Here is a 21,773-nt window from a genome sequence, read left to right on the forward strand (position 1 = left end):
TTAATAAATGGTTTCTACACTTCTCTTGGATGCTTTATTGAGTGTTAGCATGTAAAATAAGCCTGCAAACATTTGCAATAAACGAAGCTGCCTCATCTTTACCTCGTGATATGAAGAACAGCCTGTTGGACGATGATGTTTACTGGACAAGAGTGACATCATTAGCCGATATTCTGCGACCGATTGTTTCCTGGATTACACAGCTAGAGGGAGACGATCCACTAACACACAAAGCATTGTATGCTTTTGAGGATATTGAGAGCAGTCTAAGTAAAACTCTTCCAGACGGCCGGCATAGCCCAGTGGTAACGCATTGGACTGCCATTCCGAAGGTCGCGGGTTCGAACCCGGCGTGCGCAAATAAATTTTATTTGATTAATTTGTGTTATTTCACAATTAATTAATTAAAATAATATATAGTATATTTGCGGCACGTTCCAGAGTGGAAGATACTACCAGTATCGCCCTGGTGTAAGACCACCATTCAGAATTGAAACGTTGCTCCAAATGGCTTTAGCCGTGTTTAGTGACTAGATCTGAATAGCCAGGTACTTCCCCACCTTCCTCTTTCCCTTCACCACTTACCTTCAGCCTCACAACATCCCCCAATTGGGGATGCCATAGTCTCACTGGCTCCAGACGGGAGCAGTTGGGACTCTTGTGAGGTATTCACTATAAAAAAAAAAAAAAAAAGCGTCTCTACTGTCACATGCCGAAGAGAAGCAAATACTGGAAAAGGCGGCGCAGCGCAAACAATTTGCTATTGCTCCAATACATCTGGCTGCTGCCCTACTAGATCCAGGTTCCCAAGGAAGCACTTGAATTCATTGACCAAGTAGCAAGTCATATGGAGACTGTTGATAGTGCAAATGTTCTTGTTGATTTAGCCAATTATAGGGCTAAAGAAGAATCATGGAGCAAGGCATTCCTATGGAAGTGTGTCGATAAAATCACGCCAGTGACCCGGTGGAAGGGGATGTGTGGATTTTCTGATTTGTCACAGGTTGCCATAAGAATATTGACTGCTCCCATTACTTCAGCAGCCACTGAGAGATCTTTTAGCACGTTTAGTCGCATTCATACAACACAGAGGAATCGTCTAACAACTCAAAGAGCAGGGAAAATAACATTTGTGGCACACAATTGGAAACTTCTTTCCTCTGAAAGAGGCTCTCAAGTTGCTCCCAAGAAAACCCTTTCTTCCACGGATGAGCAGATTGCTTCGCATCATAACGTTTCAAACCTATCAGGTACTCGCAAACGCAAACATCCAATTGACTGTGCTGAGGAAGAAGAAAACGTAGATAATCCTGAGTCAGCAACAACTTCGTCCGGGTCGGATGAAGAAGTAGAAGAAGAAGAATAATATGTGAAAGTGGAAGCGAAGTTGATATTGTCAGTGTCCAATCGGAATCATCAGATGAACAGTAACGATTTGTGAAGTTGTGTCATTTTTACAGTTTTACGATTAATTTTTTATATGTACCTTTTACTAGCATAAAGTGTATATAGGCTACTAATACTGTACAGTATACAATTATATAGAGATACTACTCACTTTAAAATAATTTTGATCTGTGTTTTTGTGTTATTTTTCTCTTGGATCCTATTCCTTTATATATGGGAATAGTTTTTATGGATCTATCCTGCTCTATATGTACCATATGTGTATATATTTTATTTTTTATTTAATAAATATTATTCTTTTTGAGGTGTTATGTTGTTAAAATCAAAATTCCCAAAATTCCCCGTCCAGGGGAATATTCCCGGGAATGTTCCCGGGAATATTCCCGAGAAATAAATTCCCGGGAATTTATACATCACTAATTATCACGTATTTTACTGTATTCGCGACTCTACTGCTAAAGTTATGCGTTTGAAGTCCATCACAGACATAGGAATTAATAGACGAGAAGATAATGGCGAGGGGTAAAATCAACTGTTGAAGAACGAAGGAGGTTAAGCTGACTGTGATTCGTCAATAAATCAATCTGACAGTAAATAGGCATCTTGCATTATAATATCACCATTTACTTCTTAAAAGTAAAATCTGCTTTGGAATGAATAGAAATTTTTACATGGGAGCGCAAATTACTCGCCACGTTATGAACAAATTTGCGAAGTCCAAATTCGGCAAAAAAATTCGGTTCATTTTCCGAGTCGAATATTTCGTTTAAGTATTTAGTTAAGACACTTTTATAAATGTTAATAATTTACTTCCCAGCAACCAACCAGCTTTGTGTTTCGCGTCCAGACGTTTCTCGATGTGATAGTAACAACTGATTCATATTATACGATGTGAATATGCTTAAAATAAAGTAATATAATGCTTATATATGGAATGTAATACGACAATTGGGTTTATTCTCTTTTTCACATCTATTTTTACAAGTTTTCATAGTACAAGTCAACATTTTGCCGTGTTATTTCGTAAAATGAACCGATGATGCCTCGACCATAGTTCGCACGAGAATGATGACGTCACGTTTTCAAATTTCACTTGAGGCCATACGCGAGCACAGCCGGCTCCAATGGAACCGGTATGGGGAGTGGGGATAATACGCTTTTAATCACTTAGGGCAGGTCTACTAATATTCATATGTCTATGGAAGTCCATTCAATGTATACGCAGTTGAAATTTGAACATGTTTTTAGGTTTGCATTCGGCTTTTCAACAAACAATTTTTACAATTATACATTCAACAAACATAATATGTAAACCTGTACACAATATTAGTATATCTACCATGCATACAATGTATCAAAATAAGAAATCTCAAAAATATTTTTCAATTAAAAATAGGAATGTATCACTTAATCATTCAGTTTAAGTAATCACAGTTTATAAATTTGAAATCACTCTCCGGTTGTTTTTGACTTGTATTCTGTATGATTACCATGGTAGATATTATACATTTAATAAGAATTACTCACCTAATAATACGCCTTACTGAGCCATTAAAACCAACATGGATGCGACGAAAGATTTATCAGCAATATCGGTTATTTTTCAATATTCCCGAGCACAATCGCAAATCACCAACGACTTGTGACAGTTCACATCGGCTAAAATCTGCATGACTTGGCTCTGTCGTCAGGCCGTTGATAAGCGTGGTATCATTAAACTTCACGGATGAAATTGCAACCCACATTTACGAGTAAAATTTCACGTCTTTCATTAGCCTATTTAAGGTACAATTTTTAAACTTGAGTGGCAATCGGCAGACGTAGGAAATGCCCATCTCATCCACGACCCCACTGAAAGACAGCCTTGGTTCTCACTGCCTCGTAATCTCTGATCGTCCATCAAAAGAATAAGCTCCCACAGCCGTTATGAATGCATGAAGCATATGTGGGGCATTAAAGAGACGTGTGAATGCGGTGCAGGACACCGAACATGACGTGGATGAACATAAGGATTTATGAGGGGGACGCCTGAGCCCCTAAACTGGCTCGCAGACCTAGGTGTCCTATCTAGATATCCCCGTCTGACCCTCCCCCGAAAGAATAATTTTTAAGGCGATGCCATACGTAGTAATGCAAAATCATGTGTTTTAGGTTTGAAAATTTGGTCGCCTAGGAATGTTTCAGATGCTTTAATTAAATACTGCGAGTAGAATACACCTTGGCTTTTGAAATAATCGAGTATTTTTTAGATAAGTCTTTTTATAAACCCAGAAAAAAATAATGTATAAGGGCCTACTGAAAAATGCTTTAAAGTTCAAAATCTCCTACTTTCGAACCCATTTTCGGTTATAATTTTATTGTATAGTGTGGAAAATTAAGTTATTTATAAAATGGTCGGAAAAAAATTAAATATTTATGCCTGAACATCCACAAAATAAAATAAAAGGCACTTTTTGGCCATGTTTTTTTCTTGCATAAATCAAAACGGGCGGATGGTGTTAAGCGGGAATTTAAACCTTATCGCCATCTACGTAAGGGTTGTTATTGATAGCGGCTCAATTTAAAATATTACACGACGTAGTGCATCGCCTTAGAGCCCAGTGAAAAAAACAGGTATGTAAAGGACTTCGTACCAATATAACCAATATTCCAGACGTTTCGCGAACACAAGCCTATACGATTAACTTAAACTTATATTCAAACTATTTTTACTTATTTAACTTAAAAATTAAAGTAGGCTGAAATAAAAAAAAATAACCAAACATTGCCAATCGAAATAATCTTCTTCAGGATTTTAGTTTTAGATTGTGAACATCTGAAGTTTCGAGATACATTTTTTTTTCATTAGCTCCATACAGGAGGCCCTAAGGAAAATAATTTCCCTTTGGGCCTGCGTCATCTTTGGGGACGCTGTGTGGGGGGTCTTTTTGAGGAGAGGAAGAAATGAACATAGGTCTTTAATAGACCCATGTGGTAAGAGGGAGGAAACACAGAGCCCGAAAAATCGTTCGACAGCCGAGCTGTTGAAGTCGAGAACGAGTCGTAGAAGCGACCCGTTCTCATATAAGCGATTTTTAACCGTTTCCGAATAGATCAATGACGCTAGTTCCTTGGAGCATCTTCCATTGAAATTCGAGTATGACGATGACACCATACCTACCTTACGCCTGTGCTTTATAGATTGCAATCCGCTTGTTAAGATAGGGTATAGGGAGGTCAGGTTTTTCAGGTGCTTTGGGGAACAGAACAGAGGTGGCTGCCAAATTCAACAGTGGGGTACATTTGAGGGTGACTGGATAAATCATCACAATGATAATGCATCACATCTTTAAAAAATGATATAAAGTCATGGAAAGTGATGAAACAAAAACTTTATTAACTGGGTTAAGTAGGTTAGGTTAGGTTAGGTGTAAATTTTTTTTTCATCGTTTCTAATGACTTTATATCACTTTTTAAAGGTGTGTTGAATTGTCACTGTGTTGAGTTATCATGGAACCACATTTGAGATATGATATATATGAGCTTGAAACAAAGAGCATAAATAATGCCGTTCTTCAATCATTTCTCCTACTGAGCTCTTTTTTAAACGTCCTCCTTGGAATAAGTATTCGTCTTTGTAAATAAATTATCATAAAATCTCTTGAATTCAGAAACAATTCTCCAAAACAATTAAACCTTTTCCAACATCTTTTTTACAGAAAACGGACTGCGTCAATCTTTGTTTCACACAAAGAAATAAAAACGATTGAGAAAAACAAACTACCTTTTGCCTGTTTACTAATAAAATATTTACCCTTTACTTTGCTCCCAATTAGGTAATAATTCCCAACCCTTACACTGCCAAAAGTGCACCCCTAGTAAAGGGTAAATAAATACACACCCAACCCAACGTAGTCCATCAATTATTTAGTTCCCCGTGAGGCCTTGACCTAGTTGGCTCTAGGGAAGAAATCTCGGCAGTTGACACGGATCCTGCTAGTCCTTTGACCTTTATGTACAGCCTCCCAGAACCTCTTAGGTCCTCCCGCCTCCCCATGAACCACCCGCGAAGCCTTCTAGCCTCCCAGGAAGCGAAAATGTGACGAGTGCCGGCAGGAAGCTGTGATTTTATCAGCGCGGTGTGTTTTGGAAGGATTAAAAGTTAATATTTTTCCGCTTACAAAATTTATTGAGGTATTTTTTTAGATAATTTCATTTCAGCAAAGAAGTAAGACTTCTTCAAAAGTGAATAAATTAATTAACGCCTCCGATTTTTAACTCCTGTTACGAAATCAGATTGCTTCTTTATTTTTTACAATTAAACAGACAAAAATGTCTACTAAAACCAACAAACCATAAACATAAAAGAAGTATATCTTAAATCCATCTAATGCATAAAAACAACTCGTAACCTACCATAAAACAACTCGTAAGCTACCATCAAACATGTATTATCACACCCATGAAATTTAAAGTTCTCTTATTTAACAAAAATGTCACCACACCTTAAACGATTACTTTCTCCCAAATACTCATTATTGTATTTATTATTTTTGTGTTTAATTAGTAGAACTTTATTTTTTTAATTAATTAATAGCTGCTACATTATTATTAAAAATTAAGATAACATTAATGTGGGGAAAACAGACTTCAAAATACCCCCACAGAATATGAAATCTATTGTCACAATTATTTTATCAGTAAATCGGTTTAACCGGCAATAAATCATTTTAAATTGGGAGGGGGTAAAAGAGAATCATATAAATAAATCTTCCAAACTTAGTTAAAAACACAGTGTCCTTGAAAACCGAAACAGCTGTAACAATAACAAAAACCAAAAAATATTCAGACTCATTTTTACAATTATTTATACTATATTCGTTAGGGATCGTTCATCAAAAGATAAAAGTCTTTTTTTTCAGGGGTACTCTTTTATATGCTTTCAGTAGCCAAACATATAGACACATCCTTTTTTTGGTTTAAATAATTTTTAGGGGTTGCTACAATGATCGAATTTTCACTAATACGCGCCGTTTAGGGCAATGATTGCAAAACTTCAGACCAAACATGTCTCATCATGCAAAATAATAAGCCACGGATAGGTTGAGCCGACCCCCCTTCCGACCCGTCCTCAGTATTAAAAACAATATGAAATTAGTTTAAATAAACATTAGGGTTAGTATCGCAACTAGAGTCTTTGAGTAAGAACGTACTTTTTGTACTTGGACTGAATTTTCGATCGTGTCATATGAATGGCGTCTACCAGTGAAAGTGTTATTAAAACTCAAAAAAATATATATGGCTTATTGGACACCTTACACAAACTTTATCTTTATCAAGATTACCGTCTGTTAAAGAAGTCATGTGTATGTTTCTTGTTATAATACTATAGTGAAGAAAAACAATAACCAATCTGCAATTTCTACTGCGCGTGATGTTCTGCAAATATGAGAAATAGCAAGAATTCCTACCCGACTAAAAAAAATTAAAAGCAAAAGCACTATAATAATACTGTATTGAGTGGAAAAAGTTAAAGAAAAACGAAGAAAAGAAAGCAAAACATTCTGCTGTTATGAAAAATAACGAAGAAAAGTTTAGAACGCTAGTGCCAATGCACTGGAAACGATTACTATCGTGAAAGACAGGCTGTTTGTACCCACTTAGAGGGAAAAAGGACAACCAGGTCAGATAGGTGGTGAGTATTTAGACAGAGAAGAAACAAGCTGTGAAGTTATAAGCTTAGCGAAGTTAGAAAATAGAAAAAGGTGAGAAAACACAAAAATCCCATTGAAAGATGTTCAAAAGATTTCAAAAACCATTAGCTACAAATAAATCAAGAGGACCATAACTCGGAGACTTTAATATATGTTGAAGATGTAACCACAACAATGAATTATTTTGCTACACATCAGTTACAGCAGTTTCAACCCATTGTACGATTACAAAGAGTTACTGAACTTCATTTTAATATTTTTGGGAGGAACTCCTGAAAAGGGTGTGTCTTTTAAAGTTCCTGCAGTCCCTCTACCGAGCAATACATGGCTATTTATATTATTTACAGGTGTATCTATTTGGAGAACATCTAAAATTTACAAGAAGAGAGCCATTGAAAATTTTAGTATTTTTAATGTTTGTATTTATGCAAAGCACCGGTTTCAAGCTCCTTGCACATGGTCTGCATCAAATAATGATTTACAACTTTTGAAAGACTTGGTGGCGCACGAAAAGATATGTCAATCATCTGCAAAAGCTGCTTCGAAAAAACTATGAGACATCTTTGGTATCTGCCCGCAGAGTTTGTTGCTTTTGCATTTTTCGATGGTAATATTTCCTTGGAAACTAAACAGAGGACCAGCCCTCGAAAGACAATATTTGGAAGAATCTCCGAAGCGAGTAACCCATGACTATGCTCTCATTCTGGTTAAAAACTTAAAAGATGTTACAAATTAAATATAGATTTTTAGAGATGTAAGACCTGGAAGAATGGTGATGACTACAACAAATCTAAGGTTTTTATATATTTTATGAAATTTGTTAATGACACGGCAGATAGAGGAGTAGCGTTTATGGAAGTAAGAATAGAGTACAATATCTAGACGGAATGTGACAATATCAGTATTTTTATGAACACGTGTTCCGTCCTCATAAAACATTCGATTTTTAACTGATTCTTTGTTATGAACTCAAATAGTTCGTTAAAGGCTTACAGTCCCGTTTCTAACGGGAAAAAGAATAATTTTAAATTAAACGTATTTTATATCGGTAAGTTTTCTCCGTGCAAAAAAATACAACTATAAAGTGCCTCGAAAATCGCTTATCGTGATCTAATACCGAATCCGATAAGAATTTTCAGAAAGCCCGAGGGAAGGTTTCTGATTGATTTAAGGGAGGTCTTAGAAAACAACCCTAAGTATTTATTCACTAAAGGTAGGGTACCAACAATCTTATCTAGTAATCCGACCGATTCGGGCTTCGTGAAGGCTTCGAATTTTTACACCCTTTGCGTTTTCAAAGAAGTTATAACGCATGAGAGGCGAAGATTATTTTTCTTACTTAAATTTAATTTATTTGGCCGGGATTTTAGCTCTATCGTTTTATGAGTTAGATAAGAGAATAATTTTTCGATTGATATGTTTGGCGTTACTCAAGTGACCAGCTAAGGCACGGGGACTCAGAAAATAGGTGTACTGTACAGTAGTGTACAGGGCTCGCGCCCCACTGTTCGAATTTAGCTGCCACCTCTGGTCTGGAGCCAAAAAATTCTTGAATAATTCCCATAACCATTGTTTGATAAATCTCTTTCCCCTATCTTAACAAACGGAAAGCAATCTTTAGTGCACTGGAATACGGTTGTTCTACCGGTATTTAAATGGAAGGTGTTCCGAGAAGCTAGCATCGTTGATCCCTTCGCGTGCATAGTCGGGAAGCACGACAAACGTGCATCCAATATTTGCATACGGTGACATTTGTCACATGAGAACGGGTCATTTCTATGACTCTTTCTTGAGTTCATCAGCTCGGCTGTAGAACGATTTGCCAAACTCTGTGTTCCCTCCCTCCTATAACTCTCTTCAAGGTCCGTGTTTCCTCTCCTCAAAAAGACCCTTCAAAAATATCCCCAAAGATGACAAGGGCCCTAAGGGAAATTATCTTCCATGGATGTCAATAGATGTCGCGCATTAAAATAAAAATGTTTTTATTTGTCCAAGACACTATCGAGTTTGCATTGAGTTCGGGAAGAATCTTATCATACACAAAGATTGCCTAAAAATAATCTAATAAAGTATATAATATAAAAAGAAACCCGTGTTTTCCTATCCGCCTAATTTCCTTCACAATCTGTCACTGCAACTCACAGGTGGTATATAGCCCTTGGTGTCACATCGAAAGTAAGAGAGTTTGGTGGGGGTGGCTGAGCGTGGGTGGGAGTGGATGACAAAAATGTGTTTTTTATGGGAAAGCTTCTAGTGCTTTCATAAAATGAAGATAATGTTGGTGGCTCTGACGGTGATACAGTTAACGATATGGTCAAATGAACTCAGTAGTCAGAGGTCGCGGGTTCAATTCCTAGATGCGATTGAATCTTGTATCTGTCTTTTCTGTTTCACATCTTTCGTTTGAGAATGGTGTATTTCGTCTTCGATTATTAAAATGTTTAGTAAATAATTTGTGTTGTTTCGCTATTAATTCATTTAAAATAATATATTATAGTATTTTTGCGACACCTTCCAGAGTGGTAGATTCTTTCAGTATCTATTCAAAATTGAATCTTTGCTTGAGATGGCTTTAGCCGTGTTTATTGTATAGGTGTGAATAGACAGGTTCTCCCCCCACCTTCCGAATTCCCCATCTCCTTTCCCTCCACACCATCATTAGCCTCACGACCCAAGTACCCCATTTAGGGGATTTTTGGAGTTGGGAGCAGTTCATATACATTCATATTAAGGCGATGCCATACGTAGTAATGCAAAATCATGTGTTTTTGGTTTGAAAATTTGGTCACCTAGAAATGTTTCAGATGCTTTAATTAAATACTGCGAGTAGAATACATCTTGGCCTTTGAAATCATCGAGTATTTTTTAGATAAGTCTTTTTATAAGCCCCGAAAAAAAATAATGTAAAGGCCTATGAAAACTGCTTTAAAGTTCAAAATCTCCTACTTACGAACCCATTTTCGGTTATGATTTTATTGTATAATGTGGCAAATTAAGTTATTTATATAATGATCGAAAAAAAATTTAATATTTTTGCCTGAACATACACAAAATAAAATAAAAGGCAATTTTTGGCCATGTTTTTTTCTTGCATAAATCAAAACAGGCGGATGGTGTTAAGCGGGAATGTAAACCTTATCGCCATCTACGTAAGGGTTGTTATTGATAGCGGCTCAATTTAAAATATTACACGACGTAGTGCATCGCCTTAAAAAACTCTCTACTACTGAGGTAGTAAAACTAGTACCTACCTAAGCAGTATATTTTCGAAAGCTGATATCGTCGCGAAATAAAAAATACAATATATTTAGTCGTTATCAAAATTTCACTATTTTCAAACGGCGACATGGGATAGATAAAAGAGAGGCGATTTTTTAATATTTATTTTATATCTCATCGTCTAAAAACACATTATGATAGATGTGTGTTAGAATGGATCGTCTCCATTATACAGATTGGAAAATAATAAAATAAATATTTACAGATCAACTGAAGCCACCTACTTTATTATCTTGGCAGACTGGAGACGAATAACACAGATCAGAGGACAGAGATAAATAATAGCAAGAGGATGGACTTATTATATTCTATACCTGTTAGTTTTAGAAGATCTATTTCTTAGGTAGAATATAATAATAGCAAGTGGACTTATTATATTACTATACCTATTAGTTTTAGAAGATCTATTTCTTAGGTAGAATAATAATAATAGCAAGTGCACTTATTATATTCTATACCTATTAGTTTTAGAAGATCTATTTCTTTGGTATAATAATAATAATAGCAAGAGGATGGACTTATTATATTCTATACTTATTAGTTTTAAAAGATTTATTTCTTAGGTAGAATAATAATAATAATTGCAAGTGGATGGACTTATTATATTACTATACCTATTTTTTTTAAAAAGAGAGATCAGTTTTAGAAGATCTATTTCTTAGGTAGAATAATAATAATAGCAAATGGACTTGTTATATTCTTTACCTATTAGTTTTAAAAGATCTATTTCTTAGGTAGAATAATTATAATAGCAAGAGGATGGACTTATTATATTTTATTTCTATTAGTTTTAGATGATCTATTTTTTTTAAGAAAGACTAACATTCCCATGTTACGAATAACCTGACAATATTTAAAAATCTCCTACTACCACCACATTAAGCGAAAAATGTTGCTTGTATTGTGATGGAGGACTTAGTCAGCCGAGGAATTGAACACACTACGCCTGGGAGGGACCCAAATGCGATGTCAACTCAGCCACCGACCGTTCAAGCCTTAGGTAGAATAATAATTAAAAGTACATAATGCTTATAGGTATCACAGCGAATGTTGAGTCGGACACATGACCTCATTCTCACAAATTCGCATTGCTCGCTTACTGCATGTTTCCAAACTTGTTATTAAACTTCAAAAAATAAAATTCTAGTGTAAAACCCCGCATTCCGGATGTCTACCTAATTATAATTCCCTTTGACACTTTGGGCGTTAGTGATATACAAGTTTAAAATTTACACAGCTGACAATAACTATTACTGTATTGTAAATAGTTATTTATCAACTTTTAATTATTGAAGACAATATTAGCGATTCCTAAACGAATATTTGAAACAGAAAAATCAGAAAATGTCTAGATTGCATTTAGTTAGAGTTGAATCTTTCCATCATCCATAAATGTAGCGACCATAGACATATGAATATTAGTAGACCTGCCCTAAGTGATTAAAAGCGTATTATCCCCACTCCCCATACCGGTTCCATTGGAGCCGGCTGTGCTCGCGTATGGCCTCAAGTGAAATTTAAAAACGTGACGTCATCATTCTTGTGCGAACTATGGTCGAGGCATCATCGGTTCATTTTACGAAATAACACGGCAAAATGTTGACTTGTACTATGAAAACTTGTAAAAATAGATGTGAAAAAGAGAATAAACCCAATTGTCGTATTACATTCCATATATAAGCATTATTTTACTTTATTTTAAGCATATTCACATCGTATAATATGAATCAGTTGTTACTATCACATCGAGAAACGTCTGGACGCGAAACACAAAGCTGGTTGGTTGCTGGGAAGTAAATTATGAACATTTATAAAAGTGTCTTAACTAAATACTTAACTCTTAAAAAATTCTTAACGAAATATTCGACTCTGAAAATAGAACCGAATTTTTTTGCCGAATTTGGACTTCGCAAATTTGTTCATAACGTGGCGAGTAATTTGCGCTCCCATGTAAAAATGTCTATTCATTCAAAAGCAGATTTTACTTTTAAGAAGTAAATGGTGATATTATAATGCGAGATGCCTATTTACTGTCAGATTGATTTATTGACGAATCACAGTCAGCTTCACCCCCTTCGTTCTTCAACAGTTGATTTTACCCCTCGCCATTATCTTCTCGTCTATTAATTCCTATGTCTGTGGTAGCGACCAATAAAAATGTGTGGTGAGAAAAATGAAGACAATTAAAGTTAAATATGACCGAAAGAGATAGGGTCCCGTTAGCTCAGTTGGTAGAGCGGTCCTGGGTTCGAGTCCTAGATGTGACTGTATCTCTTTCTGATTTTTCTGTTGCAAATATTCGTTTAGGAATCGCTAATATTGCCTTCAATAATTAAATATTACAATTTGAGGTTTTATTCACTAAGTAAGTCCAAAAAATTTAATAGTTATTTATCAGTTTGTGTAAAAATTGAAACATGTTTATTTTTAAGGAGGGAAAATTTGAAGGTCTTTTTTAAACATTTTGAAGATATTTCCCGAACTTTTCCAAAACACAAAAAAACTTTGAACTGCATTTGCCAACAATCGTTAATTTTCACATTGGACCTTTTAGTACTGGATCACAAATATTACATACTCTTACTTCCCTCGAACACTTGTTTTTGAGCTCTTAAAAAATTTTGGTTTTTAAGATAAATTCCATTCTGATGTAGAGTTGAAAAAGTAATTGGATAATTTTTAAATAATCACGTTTCGTAAGCAATGCTCGCTTCCTCGGGGTTTACTTTAATATTGAGTAAACCCTGAAGAAGTTAGCGTTGCAACATATTGGTTATTTTTAAACAGCGAGGACATTACTTATATATGTGTTTTAAATTTGACATCACTTGCTGTGTACGACTTGAATCACTTTTATTAGTAAGGGGATTAAAGTGGTTAACACTAAGTATTGTATATTGTTAAAATCGCTTTACAAACGGAGTCTAGAAACGTTCGATTTCAAGCAAAAAACTGTTGTTTATTTATTTTTTAAATAATTTTATAATGAGATAGCAGCATTGACATGAGCGGAACGCCCGTACACACTTGATTTTGGCTTCCTGATGGCGAATCATTTCTTCCTCGTGTTTAGTGTAAGTAGGCTCGTATTTGTATCGAGCTACCGGCATCAGTTTTTCCTCCTTCATTTAATCCGGGCCTACTCAAGAAATGAATAATTAATTAATCCCTTCCCACAACCGCCACCTTAATCCGCCTCCCTACGCTGCCCAACCGGGTGGCGATATAGTTCCCTTAACTTTACACTGTATAGACAGGGGCGCTCTTGTGATGTCATATAAAAAAGTCATTAATAAATTGCACCACATGGTAATTTTATCTCGTCACCCTAGTTTATACTTCAATTTATATTAATGACCTATTTGCTACGTAATGAGAGCCATTTAAAATTTATAATTTCACCCTAACTGCCAATTAGAATCTACAACGTTGTACTAAATAAACCACTGTTTATAAATTCCACAGGATCTTCAAAATCCCTTCTAGATAAACTCACTGAACATATAATTCCTTGAAGTACAATATCTGCAGATTTTCTTAAAAGCTATGGTCACCACTTCGCATAAGACCGTTTGACCACTGAACCAAAGACAGACCAATGAAATTGATTGTCTGCCTGGCGAAGCTTAATGCTAAATCACTATTTTGATTAAACTTTATAACGAATTGGTGTACATTATGAATACCAAAAAAAATGCTTAAGATCAATTGAAGGTTTTCCTATCGTTTCGCTTTCCATTTGATTTAGCCATTTTAACTCACTTTCCTATAATTATATTTTTATTATTATTTTCATTTGAAATACGGCAGCAGTGTTACTAATAAATAAATTTTTCGATGCACCAAGCAATTATTATTTGCGCATTTATTAAAGCACCAAAACGTATATATTATCAAAACGAACATAAAAAATTGTAACTTGATCGATTATCGTCATGTTTTCTGAAAATATGTATTATAAATATATTCAGTTCGCACAAATATTTACTTCGGCAATGACAGATGAGCCTTCGAACTTACCAAATCTATTTATTTAAACGCCCATTGGGCTTTTAGATACATAGTTCATTAAAAAAATAATATTCTGAAGATTGTAACGAAACAAAAGCAAATGGCGCGAAACGCCGCTTGCGGTTGCTTCGTTCCTTTTACGTAATTCGTGGCTCGGTTCGCAAATGTATGGCGGAGACCCAGGAAAAGCGGATGTGTTAAGGGAGATATTAAATAAAACACACAATGTTTGCATAACATATTAACTTTATAATGTGTAATGTTAAAAAAATGTTTGTCTACAAAAGTAAAATAAATGAAAATGTAATATTAATTAGAATTATAAAAATAATATAAATTTAAAAACATCTTCGTATTGTTCACTTTGCCCAGGTACCCGGGCAAAGTGAACTTGGGCTCCGGGCAAAGAGAATTAGAAATCACAATCGTAGCAGAAGTAAGAACCGTATCCACTATATGAAGTGCATGATTCGTGAGCCCAACTTTTATACTGGCTGCATTGTTCGAATGTTGGCTTCATTTTTGTCTTTTTGTGTGTATTTTTTGGGATATGTAATACGCAATTGCACATAATCAATCTAAAAGTTCATTTACTCGGGCAAAGCGAATGGTCCATCCGCTTTGCCCTATTCGTTTGCCCAAGGCAGTTTCAAATAACGTTTTGTTAAAAAATATAATGTGGTTGCTGTATTTCTTAACTAAATTTAGTTTTTTAGATAGGAAACAAATAAACATTGGATGAAATAAACTAATCTTCACATGAAATATAACCAAATAATAATAATCGTATGAAAATTCTAAAAAAAAAGATTTTTTATCAAAGGAGCATGTGTTCCTGCAAACGACAAATATTCACTGTTATGGCGTCGGTAGTGATGCGGTTCACCGATTGTGAGACTATTAACGCATTGTAGTGGTAATTTTCGGAAATATTCAATTCATCCGCTTTACCTGGTACATTCGCTTTGCCTTGGTCTCCCCTACGTACCATTATAGTTTAGACAATTAAAATATATAAAACTGCCCCCCATGACCTTTTATACTTACATTAACCACTAATTTCTCATCTTCTCCGTAATATATTTGTATATTTAGACATTTTATGGAGAACGTGAAGAAATAAATAAGCAATGGAATTATACGAATAGGTAGATTCTGCTGCCCCCCTATCCTTGCTTGTGTGCTCTGTGCAAATACTCAGTGGGGTCTCGGCATTAGGGTGGGGTAGAAGGTTGAAGGTGTAGGGGTTGGGTTAACCTACATTTTGAAGAGCAAACAACAGTTTAAAACAGCTTGTCTGTAAAACTATCGGAGTGGTTTTTTAACTGGCCGTCAGTTGCAGCAGCGAAAGGTTAAATGGAGCGCGAGCAGGGGTCGTCAATCGTTACACGAATGAAGGTATTATGCTATAGGTATAATAAATACTACTATTAGTTCTGTGAAAAACATCTCTTCCTAGCTGTGTTTCTATTTGGTTTTATTTAATAAATCAAAACCAAATCTTCTGAATAGAACATAGAATTTGTAAATAGGTACTTAAATACCTACCTACTTAATTATACCCAATATACCTCCATTAATGGAGGACTGAACGCAGTTGGTGCTGACAAAAAATTGTCCAAAGAAGCGAAGCTAGCAGTCCACAATGGAGTGCTGGTACCTACCCTGATGTATGAAAGTGAGGCATGGAACTGGCAGAGAAATTGGATGACGAACCTCGTGTTGGCACTGTTGGTGGACTCTTTCGCTGTAGCAGCTTGTCCAGTTTCTTCACCACCTAGGATTCTTGCTGCAGAGTCTCCATCGTCTATCTTCATGTCACCTGTTCCTGTTCTTCATTTTACTTTACCTAACTTATATTACCTAACTTATACCTATATATTTTTTGTAATACCTGCATCAACTGTTAATCGCCCCTGAGGTGATAACTCACAAAAGCGGCGCTATAAAAATTGTCCAATATTTAATTATTATTTTAAAGGATGAAAGTAGACTGAATGCTGTAGAAATGAGATCCCTGAGGCGAATGTGTGGTAAAACCATGTAAGATCGTAAGCATAATGAGTAATATCAAGAAAGGGACGCTTAGATGGTTTAGGCATGTAGAGCGAATGAGCGAAGAAAGGAGAGTAAGGAGAATGGTAGCAGAAGTCGGGGACGCCCGAGGACGACATGGACAAGTAAATCTGATACTTGAGTCGGGAAATGTCAAGAGTCAGAATAATAGAAGAGTATGTATAAATGTGAATGAGGCAAGATGTGTGTGCCAAGACCGAGTTGTTTGGCGGTCCGTCCTCTCTGCCTACCCCTGCGGAGAAATGGCGTGATGGTTAGTTAAGTTGGAAATTCTTGAATCGAAAAAAAAAAAAAATAATAATGATGTAGATTCACCGGTTTCTCATTTGTACTACGAGTTTCCGTACACCGTGTAGGCTTATTAATACAGTAAAAGTTATGAACTAGGTAGGTATAATTGTATAAGTTGTAAATGCATAGTATGCTGTTATATAAATGTTTTTATCTACATTTCGGGTGGTAATCATTAATTGTAACGCTTATACGCGTTACAATTAATTCCCACGCCCTGTGGCAAGCTTCTAAACCGTAACCATAAAATTAATGTTCTCTAAGAACAACTTGACACCTTGTCTACACTTTGCGTAGCAAAATGCATAAAATAAATTTATAAAATACATTTTAAAAAGACAATAAAAAAGAGATATATAAATACGAATGTTAGAGGGAGCGCGCTAATATTTAAAAAAAATGATAATAATTAAGTGAAAATGTTGAAAATATTTAATAAAACACGACTCGTTTGAAATAGATCAAAAATCTCTCGAAAAAAATTTTTGTTGCATTTAAAAATACACTGTGTTTTTTTTTCATGCCTATAACATATTAAATAACAGAACAAAACGTGTGTTTAATAATTTTCGGAGCTTACTTTGCGATTTTTTTCTATCTAGGGAATTTCATATAATTAACCTTTCGGCAAAACAAATGTATAGATATTATCTTCAAAAATAACATATATTTTTATGGAACTTAAAACTTAAAGAGTTAACGAGAAACTTGTTATGAATCGGTAGAAATTGGGTGTGAAGGTCACACTTATGAATAGGGAATACGAAAATTAAACAAAAACGAATATAATACATAATATATACGGTGTCCGGAAAGTAGTTGTAAAGGCGGGAAACGGATAAATCTTAAGACGATGCACTACGTCGTGTAATATTTTGAATCGAGCCGCTATCAATAACACACCTTACGTAGATGGCGGCAAGGCTCAAATTCCCGCTTCACACCATCCACCTGTGTTGATTTATGCAAGAAAAAAACATAGCCAAAAAGTGCCTTTTATTTTATTTCGTGGATGTTCAGGCATAAATATTTAAATGTTTTTCCATAATTTTATAAATAACTTTTTTTGCCACATTATACAATAAAACCATAACCAAAAATGGGTTCGTAAGTAGGAGATTTTGAACTTTAAAGCAGTTTTCATAGGCCTATACATTATTTTTTTCTGGGCTTATAAAAAGACTTATCTAAAAAATAATCGATTATTTCAAAGGCCAGGATGTATTCTACTCGCAGTATTTAATTAAAGCATCTGAAACATTTCTAGGCGACCAAATTTTCAAACCAAAAACACGTGATTTTAAATTACTACGTAGTGCATCGCCTTAATCAGAGAACCCAAAAAAACTTTTTCGATCTGGGGATTTAGATATATTTTTTAACGTTTTCTGTCAAATAAAGGGTTAAAAAAATTTAGGAGCCTTGTCTAAGCTTCGAATTAAAAGATATAATTCGCTAGTGAATGATCTTTTTTCAAATTTGATCCAAAAAAGTTCGAACTTCGGACTCGATTTACTCGAAAAACAAAAACAAAAAAGGAAGCAATTTTTCAAAATCGGCTCTTAATAATGTGACAATTTATCAGGGTGTAATGACATCGATTTTCGAAATCTGGACCCTGCATCAAAAATTGTATTTGTTTACAACAACTTCGAAATGTTTTACAAACTGAAGTTATAAGTTGTCACATTAATTTTATCAGCGAATTAAATACCTACCTACCAAGTTATTAAAAAGTACTAACCGAGCAGTAACTTTACGAAGTAACACCGATCGAAAGGAAGAAGGGTATAAAGTATAAATTATATAATCTAGCAAAGTTTCGGGTTAATAAGTTACTAATTTTCTCAGATCAGTAAGATTTAATAAGGTCTTTTCGGTCGACGGTTCTTTTGAAAAGCCAGACATTTGTTGGAAATAGTTTAATTTATAATGAAAAATATTTAAAATAATATTAATAAAATAAATAAAACGCATTCCTTCGAGCTGGATTTGAACCAGCGGGGTTATAAAATCAAAAAATAAAACGCCAAAAATGCTTCAGCGCATTCCTTCGAGCCGGATTTGAACCAGCGGCCTATGGATATCTATACAACTTCACTTTACAGTCCACCGCTCTACCAACTGAGCTATCGAAGGCTTGAGAGTTATTGACCAAAGTACGTGTAAATAAACAAGTAAGTCGATCAACGATCACCGATATAACTCGATCGATGGATGTATATATTATAATTGATCGTATAAGATATCTTCTTTTGCGACCAACGAGTGAACAAATTTTTCGTGTTGGTTAATATTTTCGTATTTTTCTATTCTAGTATGATATATATTAGTTTTAATCAACCACATACCTTGCAACATTACGGACAACTTTTATTATGAAAACTAGATGCCGCTAGTATAGTATCACGCTCGATAAATCCTAGGCGGAAAAAAATAGATCCGCAATAATTGTATCCGAAATAATTATTATAATACAGCAGCTAAACGTTGGCAATGCCGATATTTCCGATAAAAATTATTTTTAATTGATTTATTGCGGTCAAATCAGGAACTACAGTTTATTTAATAGAAAAAGAATTTATTTTAAAAAGGCACACTATTTAGTTCCAGATTTTACCGCAAAAATCTCTCAATGTTGTCACTAGTATAAAATAACGAATTGAAACCAATTCTCAATCGTTTCCATAAAACGACAGTAAACTGCGTCACAATAATATTATTTCTCGTGTTCAACCACGTGATTCATTGTGTTTTATTGCGTAACATTCTGCGACTGAATGCAGGAACAATAAAGTCAAATCAATACGCAATCACCGCACTTTATTGTGCAATATAAGAAATGGTAGCTAAACCGAGAATTTATTGCGGCGAAATCTGAAATTACAATTTATTTGGCAGTCAAAATATTTTTAAATTACTTCAAATTAATGTTTGTTGTCATCGGTAGTTTATCGGTGATAATTTGTCGTTACAAAACGATAATTATTATTACGATGCTTTTTTTATGTAGATAATGATTTGATTATTTCTAAAGTACGATTTACTGAAAGATTTATCACCTACCAGGTAGAAATAAGTTTTAAAATAAACACACACGTTAGAAATACAAATGTTTACAATATTGAAGGCTTCAATTATTCCTAATTTTTAGCTTTGAAGAAGTTGTATAGATGGCGCTTTCATTAAATTCTTCTATCAACATTACTGACGTTCATTGAAAATATTGACGCATAAAATAAATAAATTATTGTATAATATTGAAATAATATATTATATGGGATTATTCAGTCAATAATAATGCATTATGCTGCGTTTACTGTATTTTGAATGTTTTCACAGTTCGTCAGAAAATAGTTTATTTTATTATTTTCCTCTCGATAATATCATTATGTTATACCTACGTACTTGCTGTAGGATAAAAGCGTTTTTATGACCAAGTTTTGTAAGCCTTCGATAGCTCAGTTGGTAGAGCGGTGGACTGTAAAGTAAAGATGTATAGATATCCATAGGCCGCTGGTTCAAATCCGGCTCGAAGGAACGTTAGTGTTACTTGTGACACTTTTTTTTTATTAATTTTAAAATATTATTTTATTTTTCTTTGTTTATTATATTGTAATATTAGTGTTACTTGTAACACTTTTTTTTATTAATTTTAAAATATTATTTTATTTTTCTTTATTTATTTTTTATTTATTTATTTATTGGATGATTTTTATAGCGCCGCTTTTGCGAAATATCACCTCAGGGGCGCTGTACAGATAATGCAGATATTACAAAAAAAAATATATAAATATTACAAATTGAAATTGAAATTAAGTTAAATAAAATGAAGTACAGAAACAGGTGACACGGAGATGTTTATATTGTAATATTATGTACTTAAAAATAATTATCTTTTAGGTGTATTAAATATCTGTCTTTTATGGAGGTCTTTGGGTTGCTTCGTCGATAATCTTAATAATAATAATGCGTAATTCAAGCGCTATAACGGTACGTATACATGTGCATACCGCAACGCGAACCAAGCCACGAATGCCGGGAAAGGAACGAAGCAACTACAAGCGGCGTTTCGCGCCATATGCGCTTGCTTCATTCCTTTCCTAAAGGTTGAGTTTCAGTTCGGCAGTTCGGCTCGCGTATTTATACGCAGCATAATATATTGCATATGGTGACCGGATAACTCAACAAAATGACAATTCAACACACCTTTAAAATGTGATATAAAGTCATGAAAAGTTATAAAACAAATAATAGGTTACATAGGTTAGGTTTATTTGGTAGTTTTTTTCATCACGTGTTACCTTATCACTTTTTAAGAGGTGTTTTCAATTTTCATTGTGTTTAGTTATCATGGAACCAATCTTAGAAACAACGATTAAATGTCAACTCATCCATTACCTAGAATCAAACAAACAATTTTCACAGAAACAATTTGGGTTCAGAAAAAATCTAGGAACATCCAACGCCATAGTCTTAGTAATTGAATATATTAAAAAATATCTATGCCCACATAAAAAATGCATTTTCATATTCCTCGACCTTCGACACAATAAAGCACTCCAATATTTAAAAAAAACTAGAAAATATACGATTAAGTAAAACTTAACAACATAGCCAGCGAGTTTTAATGTCAAATTCGGGGTGCCTCAAGGAAGTATTCTGGGTCCAATCCTCTTCTTAATTAAAAATGACCTTTACCACATAGAATGTGAAGGCGAAATCATCTGTTTTGCGGAAGATAGAGTTCTTCTAATAAATGTGAATAATTGGGCTGAAACATGTAAGGAATCAGAAGGCACACTAAACAGAATCAAAAAATGGCTAGGCTACCATTCACTTACACTTAATGCTAATAAAACCGAATACATCAGTTTCAAAATAAATAAAAATACAAAAAAACTATGAAGGAAACCTGAGCTTAAAAATCCATTGCTCACTTTATTGAGCATTGTAATAATTGTCCCTCATTGAAAAACTTTGACCATGTAACTTATCTAGGTGTAAAAATTGATG

General features: G+C 34.5%; 1 protein-coding gene and 2 non-coding genes across 3 annotated transcripts in view; 2 read left to right on the forward strand and 1 right to left on the reverse strand.

Annotated features, from left to right (window-relative positions):
• The window catches only part of LOC149412080 (multiple PDZ domain protein-like), a 402,130-nt gene that overhangs the window by 257,577 nt on the left and 122,780 nt on the right, over positions 1-21,773 (forward strand). The gene's annotated exons all lie outside the window — the stretch shown is intronic.
• Positions 18,807-18,896, reverse strand: TRNAY-GUA (transfer RNA tyrosine (anticodon GUA)). The gene is given in 2 exon segments: positions 18,807-18,842; positions 18,860-18,896. It is a non-coding gene; the product is annotated as a tRNA-Tyr (tRNA).
• On the forward strand, positions 20,208-20,297 carry TRNAY-GUA (transfer RNA tyrosine (anticodon GUA)). The gene is given in 2 exon segments: positions 20,208-20,244; positions 20,262-20,297. It is a non-coding gene; the product is annotated as a tRNA-Tyr (tRNA).

Source organism: Hesperophylax consimilis, chromosome 24 (genome assembly GCF_061612785.1).
Source record: "Hesperophylax consimilis isolate HC1 chromosome 24, BYU_Hcon_1.0, whole genome shotgun sequence".
Classification (NCBI taxonomy): Eukaryota; Metazoa; Arthropoda; class Insecta; order Trichoptera; family Limnephilidae; genus Hesperophylax; species Hesperophylax consimilis.